The 13,734-nt window shown below is 38.3% G+C and overlaps 1 pseudogene; it reads right to left on the bottom strand.

Moving 5' to 3' along the window:
- The window catches only part of LOC149148826 (putative galactinol--sucrose galactosyltransferase 1), a 69,425-nt pseudogene extending 56,596 nt beyond the window's left edge, over positions 1-12,829 (bottom strand).
- Positions 12,830-13,734: the final 905 nt, after the last annotated feature.

Here is a 13,734-nt window from a genome sequence, read left to right as displayed (position 1 = left end):
TCCAAAAGATAACCCATAGCTTGTGGATGAGAGTAAATAAATAGGAGAGGATGGAAGTTAAGGAATTCTTATCCATTTACCAATATAAGCTTGAAATCCACTCTTGATGGGAGGATGAGCTCAAGGGACAAGTGGTGAAATATCCAAGGTAGGATGAGATAGGATTCAAAGTTCTTATCCAAGGTAAATGGTTGTAATAACTCCTGGAACTTATGGAAGAGGAAGCTTCGAGATTATTTTTATTTTTCCTAAATTTCTATAATTAGTGCACCCCCAAGAAGGGACAACTTGCTATGATCAGAGGAAGTTCATAACTAAGTGACTTGTTGTTGAACGCGAGTCCCTTAAGGGCCAGGGTGTGATGGGCCTTGAAAGAACTAGAATGAAGCAGTCAAGGCTAGAAATGAAGGGATTTGAGATTCATGCTTAGGGCTTTGTGTAGGGAGGATGTTAGGGTGTTCATGGATGTTGATTGATCCAGTTTGTAAGCATATTGATCAGATTTGACAAAATGGCCTATAAAAACTAGGATCCATATTGTTTTGACTGGTAGGGATTTAAAACTTTTCATAGGATGGGACCAAAGAAGCAAGTTGATTGAAAGGATGCACCTTACCATTTTCAATGAATAAATTCTCATGAATTCTAACAGAGTCCCATTGAACATCAATAATTTCTTTCTACATAGTTGAAGAAATCATGATATATATTGAAAGGTTGAGATGAGGCACGATGGCCATTATTCTACATTACCAACTCATGGAACCTAACTCAAAATGTATTTTTCATAAATAGAGAGTAATTTTGCATGATCATTCTAAGTTATGACATTAAAGAAACACATACATTAAATTGATGAAACTTTGTGAAATGATGCAAATGCATTTATAAAACGAGTGAGCATAGGTAAATTCTAGTGGTGTTCTAAGTTTATGGTCCTTATGTCCCCTAGCAATTAACTCACAATTTATTGCATTCTCCCTTATACTTTCACAAGACATATGAAAAGAAGGAGAATGTCAAGTAAGGTGTGGCATAAACCTTGTAGTCCTATGGTAGAGTAGGTAATGATTGTGTTATGAATAAAGTATATCTTAAAATAAAAAAAATAATGTAAATAATAATAATGATGATGAATAATGATTAATTAACTAATATTAGCAGCAAAGAGGTATGTCTCTATGGACATGACCATTCGTGAAAGGGTACCTATCTAGTTATATATACGATACACTCAATTGTAATCAAATCATTTCACCTATATTCAAATATTATTATATAATATAATATTTATCCCATGATGGATATTATTATATACCATATATTATGGGTATTCTGGTGCGTATACAAACTTTATTCATTACATTGGTATCAGATGTAAGACACCCTCCCAAGTCTACCCAAAGTAACCATGACAACTAGGTAAACATGAGGAGAGATGTTATTATGATTAGATTCGACCTCTTATGTCACCTTAAGGAAGTGGAATCGATGGAACATCACATACAGTCATCCAACATCATCAACATGACCTTCAAGAGACAAGTCAACCAATCAGACAACTTGTCCCTGGGTCCCACTACTATTCTATTATGCTTAGACCATAGTCACTCTCATGCTATGGGCAAGGGAGTGACCAAAAACCCAAAGTCGCTCTCATAGGCTTGCCTACCAGCGACCCCGGGATTTAAGCCACTTTTCTAGCCCATAATCCTAGCCTTTGCCCAGAACTGGTTGTAACTTCCAGAATTCATTAAAAAGATGATAAAAATGCTGATCAATTTAAAACCACCCTTAGGACTAGGACTAAGCATCCCCAACTAGGACTAACATTTTGTCAAACACTTGGCATCAATGCAACCTACAGGTCTATGCTACAAGACATAGCATAAACGACTGAAACAACTAATGAAACATAACCAAAAGGATCAACTCCTTCTCCATTGAACTATTACATCATCAATTAGGTCTTGCATCCATCCATTTAACAATTACAAGTAAATATATATGAAATAACCATGACATAAACCAGTCATTAAACCATGCTTATAACCAGCATAAAACCAAATAAATATCAGAGATATGACAACCATTAAATCCGTATATAAATAAATGCAAAAATAAGAGAACTTAGCTTTTATTAATCATAGGCAAATCCAACTAGGTTTTGGGTTTCCACATACCACTCGACCATAGATATGGCTAAGCCATATCTCTCTTTCAGCCATTCACCCCCATGCCATATTCTAAGAATGAATGTGGGATTTCATAGAACAACTAATCCAAGAACAACCAAGGGAATACAGAGGTTAAACTACTTCCACCCTCATCAAACCATGATCACACCAAAACCGGTGCTCCAATCACAACCGGACAAAACTTAGAATGCCATATAGAATCCATCACAATCCTTGAGGAATTTTCCGCCTCCTTGTCTCTCAAGATTTATTGCAATCCAAACCTAGATCACTAGGCCCTAAACCGAGACTGCTCCCTTAGTATTTACCATGTATCCCTCCAAAACTAGTCAAAAGATTCTTAGGCCTTTGGGAATGAACCTTTAGACCACCTTTGCCCTGGATTCCGAAATCCATCCAGCAATTCCAAAGCTCAAAAACCGAAATAACATACCATGGCATCTGGAAAAAGGCTACACTAGGCTAAAATCCATTTTCATAACCCGAAAAAACCATGACACCAAAAGCAAGAGAACCATACACCAACATGAAAATCCATGCATATCCAAACTAGCTAGGAAATTACACATGAAAAGGGTTACCTACAAGTATTCCTATTGAAATTGATTGAGTCTCGCTTTCCTTTCCTTTATCCTTGCTTTCTTTTCCTTTACTTCTCTTGCTTCCCCCTTCCTTTGCTCCAAACTAGAGTGCTCCAATAAAAACTTTAAGTGACCGAGAGAGAGAGAGAGAGAGAGAATAATGAGAGAGATCCAAACTTGAACTGAAAAAATCCATGAGATGATCCTCAGAATCCTTTTTATGAAGGAGGCCTCTATTTTCTTCATTTTCCATTATTTTCCTTCAATTTCCTCCTCACATGCAACATGTAACCTTTCACCTTACGTTTATCCTAGTTTCCTTTATTTTTATAAATAAATGTGCCAAAAATGCCTATTTGCCTTTTAATGCCTATTTGCTTTTTAATGCCTTTGCCTTAGCCTTTGCCAATTTTCCTTAGCCAAAACACACATCCAGTGATGCCCACTAGGATATCTTTGCCCAACATTCAACTTGGAATACATGTCCCTTACCCGTGGTCTTATTTTTCCTTTATTAACTCTTATTACATGAAATTTTCACCAGGGATGTTACAAAACCCTCCCCCTTGGGGAACACCATCCTTGGTGTTAAGCCACACTGATACCTCACCAAAACCACTGAAAAGTAAACATACTACCTATGGAGCTTTATAACTTAGCTTGTTGCAATATTTACAATGAAGAACCTACTCAAAAGCAAAACTACATGATAAAATGACAAGATAATAACCATACATATTATTAGAACTTTATAACTTAGCTCATGGCATTATCTACATCCATATCTATATATCGATATATATATATATATATATATATATATATATATATATATATATATATATATATATATATATATATATATATATATATATATATATATATATATATATATCAAAACATCAGTAAAACATATGCCAAACATAAACCAACATCAAACCAGAACTGCTTTGCCTCAACCGGAAAACAATGAAGGATATAGGGCCCGCATTTGATCCGTCGTCTCCCATGTAGCTTCTTCAGGCCCAAAGTGCTTCCACTGCACATTAAGTTGCTCTATGGCTTTTTTATTGAGCATGATATGCTTCCATTGCAATATGCACTGAGACTCGAGTTAGAACTCTCCTTCTTGCTACACCTGCAATACAAACCAATAAATAACATGACCAACATCTGTTATGTACTTCTTAAGCAATGAAATATGGAAAACATCATGGAATTTCATTGTTTGAGGTAGTGAAATTTGATATTCCACTGGTCTAATCCTCTCAAGGATCTCGAAATGCCTGCAATACTGTGGTGCCAACTTGGCATATGAACCAATCCTCAAAGATATTTTCTTGGGCTTGATATGCAAATACACATGCTCCCCAACCTAAAACTCTTTGAACACCCTATAGAATTTTTCTACAAATCAGATAGCTCTGATACCATGTAGAAATTTCACCTGTAGATCAAACTAATATATGCAATGTCCTAAAGCATAATACTTGATCTAGTTCTACAAAACATTAAGTGGAAGAAAAATCGATTTCATGAGCATCATAAAGCATACACACATATAACTGATCAAGAGAAATAATCACACATAACATAAGATATATCACTGAGGAAAGCACCAGCATAAAACCCCAACACTGTATTATCAATCAAGTGGAAATCCACTTCAAGTTACAAAAAGAATCAGCTCAAGAGCTATCTTGCTCTTTCTGCAATCAGAAGATGAAAATCATGGAGTACCTAGGCCTCAATATATAGGCTATAAGTTGGCCTAATCACACCTGCTGTCACCTTAGGTCCAACTACGTAGTCATAGAAGAAAATAGATTCCTTCCTCATGCAAGGAATACTTACTAGAAATATCCTAGCATCTGATAGTATATTGTCCCTCATCTTATCTCAACTCAGTTTTTGTCTAAACTGCCATGCATAAGTTATTCATGAGAAAATACTCAGTTATCTGAAAATAATAGTTGTCACATGCATGCAAGCATTAACAAACTATATCTCATTATCTTAACAACTTGTTAAAATAATCTTACTGGGCTTGACTAAGTTAAACTAAGTCAATTGATCCTCTCAATATAGAACTGAACCTTATCTCCTTTAATCAAGGGATAAATTCTTAAATCAAGAGAGAAAATAATTGCATGATCTCACAAAGACTTCAAGTTTAATTTTCCATAACTAATTAACTCATGGAGATTAATTAATTAATATTTTAAACTACTGTTAAGACCAAATTCGTTTTTATTTCCTATAGATAGACCAGGGATTGCTATAAATAGGAAGGGACCCAGAAATGCTATTTTTAGAAGTTTCTATTTTTAGCAATTTCACCTCTCACCCAATGTGGCCAATGACCTCCCTGGCCATACTACTATTTTTAGATATGCTATTTTTAGGAGTCCTATTTTTAACACATTCTAAATTTCGCATTTCTTGTTGCACACTTTTCAACACACCCTATTCCTATCTGCACAGCTCTTCTGCCTATCCCGCGCTGCATTTAGATTCCTCTTTATACCCTACATTTCCTGCTCCATGTCTGCCAACATTTCCGATCCAATAAGTACCATGTTCATTGGATCACTCCAGTTGATGGGAGTGTTACAACACTGTCCATAAAATGCCTCAAAAGGACTCATCCTCAAGGACTCCTAATAACCATTATTGCATGCAAACTCAACTAGTGTAAGATACTCCTCCCATTTCCTCTACTAGTACATCACACATCCTCAACATATCTTCCAAGTTCCTATTAATCCTCTCTGTCTAATCATTTGTATGTGGATGATAAGCTATACTAAAGGCTACTTTTGTACCCAAGCCTACAAATAGCTCCTTCTAAAACTTGGAAGTGAACTTTTCATCCCTATCTGACACAATCTTCTTTGGAACACCATGTAGTCTCACTATCTCTCTGATGAACACTTGTGCTACCTCACTGTCTAAATATGTAGTCTTCACCAGAATGAAGTGAGACACCTTACTCAACCTTTCAACCATGACCATAATATAATCATGTTGCTTCATTTTCCTCAAAATACCTGTAATGAAATCCATGGAAATGACCTCCCATTTCCATTCCAGAATCACAATAGGTTGTAGTAGACTACCTGGATGCTTGCATTTTTCCTTTACATGTTGATAGTCTAAACAACTAGCCACAAACTCTGCCACTTCCTTCTTTAAATTAAGCCAATAGTAAAACTTGTTCACCACTGTCAATGTCTTATGATATCCTGGATGACCTGAATACAGTTTCACATGAAACTCCCTCAAGGTAAGCTTCTTGAGCTCACTCTAATTCAGCACATATATCCTATCTCGAAACCTCACCAAACCATCTGTTGTGAGACGATAGTCTGCATCCTGATTCGTTGTACTTATACATGTACTTGCACCTAAACCTGTACCTGTGTCTGTACCTTGCTATAGCTTGTGCATGATCTCCATGTATTTCTCATCTTGTGTCCTACCTGCAAAATCCTATCTTGTAACTCTGTCCCATATGATCTTATAGCTACTATATGATTTACATGTACCTTCTTGCTAAGAGCATTTGCAACCCGATTCTCCTTCCCTTTGTTGTATTTGATCTCAAAGTCAAACTCACTAAGGGTAACCAACCATCTATCTTGCCCGAAATTTAGATTTGGCTAGTCAAACAAATACATCAATGTAATGTGATCGTTCATCAGTGTAAACCTCATGCCCAAAAGATAATGTCTCCATATCTTCAATGCATGTATAATCCTTGCTAGCTCAAGATCATATGTTGGATAGTTTTGCTCGTGCTCATTCATTTTCTGTGACTCATAGCACACTACCTGTCCTTCTTGCATGAGAACTCCACTAAGTCCCCTCTTACAAGAATTTGTACACACTACAAGCTCCTTGTCTAGATCCATAATCTTTATCACTAGTGCATGTGTCAACAACTTCTTAAGCTCTTCAAAACTACCTTCACAATCCACTGCCCATTCAAACTGCTTACCTTTCTACTGAAATGATGTGATAGGATATGCAATGTGTGAGAAGTTCTTGATGAACCTCATGCAGTAACTTGAAAATCCCATGAATGATCTCACCTCATCTACATTCTTAGGAGCTGCCCATTCCATGATGGTCCTTATCTTTTCTGGATCTACTACTATGCCTTTCTTGGAGACAACATGTCCCAAGTAGTGTACTTTAGTCTAAAAGAAGCTTCACTTGCTAAGATTCGCATACAACTGATTCTCTCTTAGCAATCTCAACACTGCTGCTAAATGTTCAACATGTTCTTCCTGATTATTAGAATATACTAGTATGTCATCAATGAATACAATAACAAACTTTTCCAAATAAGGACACAACACATTATTCATCAAACACATCAATGTAGCTAGAGAATTAGTCAAACTGAATGGAACAACAACAAACTCATAATTCCCATACGTGGTCCTCAACGCAATATTGAAGATATCCTCTTCCTTGATGCATACCTAATGGTATCCTGAACTCAAGTCGATATTAGAGACATTGTTGCTCCCTTTAGCTTATCAAACAAATCATCAATCCTTGGCAATGGGTACCTATTATTGATCGTTACCTTATTCAACTGCCTATAATCAATGCACAATCTTAGAGTACCATATTTCTTCTTTACGAATAATAATGGTACACCCCAAGGTGATACAATGGGTTTGATGTATCCTTTGTCCAACATTTCCTTTAGCTGCAAATTCAACTCTACCAATTTAGGTGTGCTCATCCTGTAAGGTGCTTTCGATGTTGGAGCTGCCCCTGGCACTAACTCAATAGAAAATTCTACCTCCCTATGAGGTGTCAAGCCTGTAATTTCCTCGAGGAATACATCCTAAAACTGCTGCAAAACTGGGTACCTGCTTAACACCTATGCATCCTCAATCTCCTTACCCTTGTCACTAGAAATGTGTACTGCAAACATCACACAACGTTTTCTAGAACTATTCTTAGCCTACATAGTGGTAACCATCCTCACTGATGTAGGCTTCTTCTTTCCATGCAAGGTCCTCTTTTCCCCACTATCATCCACACACTCAATGGCCTTGTCAAAGAAATCCACTTTGGTTCTATGAAGGTATAACCAATCCATACCCAAAATCATACTATATGATCCCAATGGAAATACATTCAAATGCGTAGCTATAGGCATACAATTTAACTCAAATCCACAAGCTCTTACCCAATGATGAACTCGATTCTTTTTACCTGTGGCCAACTATACCAACCAAGACTCTACATGCACTTCTTTTCTCAAACCACACTTATCCACTAGGTCAAGATTAATATAACTATAGTTAGATCTAGGATCAATCAAAATAGAAACAACTTGATCAAAAATTTTACCGTCCATCTCAATGATCGTGTCTGATGATCCGCCTGCCTGTTGTCCACAGTTGCATAAATCCAAGGAATTCTATGACCAACATCACCAACTGTATGCACCTCCTGAGCACTATAGATCCAGGGTATACCACCACTCTGATACTGTGGACAATCCCTCTTATGATGATCCTATTACAATGGTTCCCTACCACTGCCTCTAGCCTACTTCTCTCCATGTCCCTTCTCAGTTGTATTGAATCTCTTGTAAGGAACTACATTATCTTTCTCACTTTCATCTTGAGGTCTTCCTAGCTTTGGTGGCCATTTTCCTTTAGCTTGTCATTTCTTTTCAATTCATGTTTTGGCTCAACTTTGTGCTTCAACTGCCCATAACAATGCTTCAACTTTCGGATGGCCTCCTCCAAAGACATAGGCTCATCAAACTCAATCTGGTTTCTGTATGCAATTGGTAATCCAATGATGAATCTCTGAACATTGGCCTTCTCCTCTCAAACGTAAGGCACATATCTCCACAGCTCCAAAAATCTACTTGTATACTCCTCATTTGTCATAGAACCCATTCGCAACTCATAAAACTACTTAGCCTTGTCATCATAGTACCTCTCAGACAAGTACTTCTTCGTGAAGAGCATTTTCAAACACATGCCAAGTCAAATAATCCTCATGTATGTCCTTGAAATTCTTCATGTCTTCCCACCAAATATCTGCTTTACCTTTGAGACTGAAAAGTGTTATCCTTGCCTTCATGTTTTCTGAGTAATCACGCAATCTAAAGAATTTATTTATGCCAAGAAACCAAGCCTCTGTATCTTGTGATCCATCAAATTTAGGTGTTTTTCCTTCTTGAACTCATCCAATAAGTATCCCCTATCATTCCTCATGTATGGATGATAATGATGACGATCATGATGTCTATTAGAACCAGAACTAGAGTAACACATGTGTTTGTCACCCCTCCTATTTGGAGTGTCCAACATCCTGCCATCTATGATGGTGTCAGACCTATCTGACCTATGTCTATTGTGAGACTTTCTGCCATATGCCCCATTAATTATGTCCTCATGTCCATGGCTGATCTGAAGAGGTCCCTGTCACTGAAAATGTGGCAAACTCTAAAGTAATATCGCATTCACCTTTGCTTGTTTCTCTTTTTCCTGCATTATTTTGTCATTATCTACTTTGCAACTACTTATTTCTTCCTTCGGGCTTCTCAATATGTTTACCAATTCAGAAGAGTGCCCCACACCATGCTTCCCATCTGATTCATAGGAAGATTCTATGTATTCTACCACCTTGTTGTTCGTCTGATCTCTTTCCTACAAGGCATACTATGTCAGCTAAACCAAATCACCATAAATAAATGTACCTTGGCATAGATTAGGGAGGATACCTTGTCTGCAAGATCATCAAATAAGCAAGATGCATGTACAACATAACCATAATAACATATAAACATATATCAATAAGTGCATCAACGCATAACCATCATACTAACTAGGATCCAATCATCAATGCAAGGCCATATAAAAAATGCATGCTATAACCTCATGCATGACAACAATCATTACTCTAGTATACATATGGCCTCATGCAACTATCTACCTGCATAAGAAATGCATAATCAACTACACATATAGATAACCACATGTAGTTGAGCATAAGCGATCAATTCTTGTAATCAACCTACAAGACTGATGCATTTAATCAAATAACCAAGAATGAAACCCAACTTACAAGTATGTAATCAATCTGCATATAATTGTATAAACATTCATATAATCATGACGATGCATTCCATAAAACCGACATCAAGTTCCTCATGATAACCTTACTACTACCATGATCAATATGATGCAGTGCAACAAGCACATGGAACACAAGTGTAAGAGACACACACACAACTAAAATGCATGCATGGCCAACACATTCACCCATATCTATAGCACTAGATATGACCCAAAGAGAGCACAACCATACTTTAATAGCAATATGTAACACCCCTCCTAGGTCTACCCAAAGTAACCATGCCATTAGGTAAACATGAGGATAGATGCTACTATGATCAGATTCGACCTCCTATGTCACCTTAAAGAAGTGGAATTGATGGAACATCACATACAATCATCCACCATCATCAACTTGACCCTCAGTAGACAAGTCAGCCACTCAGACAACATGTCCCTGGGTCCCACTGGTATTCTGCTATGCTTAGGCCATAGTATCTCTCAAGATATGGGCAAAGGAGTGACCAGAAACCCAAAGTTGCTCTCACAGGCCTACCTATCAGTGAATGTGGACCCAAATTTCTAGTTATATGCTAATGACCCTAAGATTTAAGCCAATTTTCTAGTCCAAAATCCTGGCCTCTGCCCAGAACTTGTTGTAACTTCCCAAATTTATTAAAAACATGATAACGATGATGATCAATAAAAATCATCCACGGGACTAGGCTTGAGCATCACTAACTGGGACTATCATTTTGTCAAACACTTGGCATCAATGCAATGTATAGGTCTAGGATACAAGACAGAGCATAAACGACTTAAACAACTTATGAAACAGAACCAAAAGGATCACCTCCTTTTCCATTGAACTACTATATCATTAATTAGGTCTTCCATCCATCCATTTAATAGTTACAAGTAAATATATATGAAATAACCATGACATAAAATAGTCATTAAACCATTCTTATAACTAGCATAAAACCATATAAATATCACAGATATGAAAACCATTAAATCCACATATAAATCAGTGCAAAAGTAATATAACCTAGCTTTTATTAATCATTGGCAAACCCGACTAGGTTTGGGACTTCCATGTACCAATCGACCATAGACATGGCTGAACCAAATCTCTCTTTCAGCCAGTCACCCCCATGCAATATTCCAAGCATGAATGTGGGGTCTCATAGAAAAACCAATCCGATAAGAACCAAGGGAATCCAGAGGTCAAACCACCTCCACTCTCATCAAACCGTGATCACACCAAAAATGGTGCTCCGATCACAACCAAACAGAACTTGGAATGCCATCCAGAATCCATCACTATCCTTGAGGGATTTTCTATTTCCTTGTCTCTTAGGCTTTACCGCAATCCAAACTTGGATCACTAGCCCAAACCGGGACTGCTCCCTTAGGCTTTACTATGTATCCCACCAAAACCAATCAAGGGATTCCTAGGCCTTTTAGAATGAACCTTGAGACTATCTTTGCCCCAGATTCCGAAATCCATCTGGCAATTCCAAAGCTCAAAAACTAAAATAACATCCCAACATACCATGGTATCTGTAAAAAGGCTAGGATAGGCTGAAATGCACTATCATAACCCGACAAAACCATGCCATCGACAACAAGAGAACCATACACCAACAAGAAAAGTCATGCATGTCCAAACCAGCGAGAAAATCACACATGCAAAAGGTTACCTCCAAGTATTCCTGGTGAAATTATTTGAGTCCTGCTTTCCTTTCCTCGATCCTTGCTTCCTTTTCCTTTCATTTCCTTGCTTTCCCTTTCCTTTGCTCCAAATTAGAGTGCTCCAAGAAAAACTTAAGTGACCAAGAGTGAGAGAGACAGAGAGAGATAATAATGAGAGAGCTCCAAACTTGAACTGACAAAAGGTTGAATTGAAAAAAGCCGTGAACTGATCCTCGTAAGAATTTTTATGAATGAGGCCTCTATTTTCTTCATTTTCCATTATTTTCCTTCAATTTACTTCTCACATGAAACATGTGACCTTTCACCTTACTTTTCTCCTCCTTTCCTTTATTTTCATAAATAAATGTGTCAAAAATGCCAATTTGCCTTTTAATGCCTTTACCTTAGCCTTTGTCAATTTTCCTTAGCCAAAACACACATCCACTGATACCCACTAGGATATCTTTTCCCAACATTCAGATTGGAATACATGTCCCTTACCCGTGGTCTTATTTTTATTTTATTAACTTTTATTACATGAACTTTTCACCAGGGTTGTTACATCATAGTTGCTCGATCCTTTCGACGTTCAACTGCTGCATAGAACCAATATGATATGCTCTTTGGCCATTGATTTCTATCAACTTCATTGTCATCTTGATCGAAGTGTTTCACTACAAAATTTGGAGATTCTCCATCTTGTTGTCAGACCTTTGACCATTATAAAAAAGAAAAAAATATAGAAAAAATAAATATTAATTAAAAGTAGAAAGAAAAAAAAAGGAAAGAAAAAGAAGAAAAGACAAAAAAAATATAAAATAAAAAAAGAAGCTAAAAAAAAAGGTAGAGAAAATAAAAAGTTAACAAATGCAAGAGATTATATATATATATATATATATATATATATATTAAAGAAAATAAAATAGATTAAAAAAAACAAGGGGTATAAATATTAATATGTATATATAATAAAAAAAATTTGACCATGCCACGAGGGTCGGAGAAAAAAATGAAGACGCGAAGGTTTTCTGTGCGGACAGGTTTCGGTTAGGGTTTCTGTCAACCCTGCAGACGAGGGTTACCCGCACCGTCTCTCCGTTACCTCCTTGTTGTCGCTGGTAACTCACCCCGTTTACCCTTACCTGTGCTTTCGCCATTCGATGCTCGTCCGCTCTTTGCCGCCATCCGGTTTCTCGTCGCTTGGACTCGAGTTAACCTGAAGCTGTTTACGCACTATCCGGGTTCGTGACATCTCGGGGGTTTTCTCGTTTTACCTGCAGTTGTTTCTCGTTTACCATAGCGGCGGTTTCATCCTCGACCGGTACATGTCGTTTTCGCCGGGATACACTGCACCGCTTAACACTCACCGTTCCGAGGAGCAGACAACTATGGAGGACCTGGAGACCGTGGACTACTCTGCTGACCCCTTGGAAGGGGTATCCATCTGGCGCACCCCCAATGCCAGCTCAGAAGGTATGTTTTATGATGATTTTTCAGGGGTTTACTCTCAGTTTTCACATGGTGAATCCTCCAGATCCCTGCCGGTGGTTCTCCCGGACGAACCCCCCACCTGGCCGGCCCTCTCAACGCCTCCTCTCTCTCCGGCAACCCTGGGGTTTGTTGCTGGTAGCTTAAACCCTTCCCTAGGGTTAACCCCACCGACTGTCGGTTCATCTCACCGCTATCCGCATAACCCTAACCTGGTTCTTGCCTCATCTGGTCCTGTGGGTTACCTTGGTCCCTCGTCCGGCAGTTTTTCATCCGTACCCCCTCTCTCGGGTCCCATTTCCGGCCTCTCTTGTGAACCTACTGCTGGTATCCCTGCATCCTTTCATCCAGCGGTACCTGCTCATCCTCCACCACCGGCATCTAACCATCCGCGGAACCCTCCCCCCTCCGGCGGCCCTAGAAAGAAATCTAAGTGCTTCAAGTCTCGAGAAGCCGATTATTTTCTTAGACTGGAAGAGGACATTCAGTGGGGCGAAGCAATGGATTTTGCGGACCGGGTTTTGGTCGGCCGCATCAGGGGCCGCAGTTATACGGCGGCACGCTTGAAGGCATGGGCTACTGAGATTTGGGGGCATCATTTGGTTGATATCCCGTTTGTGCAGACATTTGTGAGGGGATGGTTTTCACTACGGTTCGCGCGTGCCGATC

Source organism: Pinus tabuliformis, chromosome 9 (genome assembly GCF_031772625.1).
Source record: "Pinus tabuliformis cultivar Carrire ecotype Pingquan chromosome 9, CPIR1, whole genome shotgun sequence".
Classification (NCBI taxonomy): Eukaryota; Viridiplantae; Streptophyta; class Pinopsida; order Pinales; family Pinaceae; genus Pinus; species Pinus tabuliformis.
The sequence above is the reverse complement of the archived record's forward strand: the minus strand, read 5'-3'. Positions and strand labels throughout refer to the sequence as shown.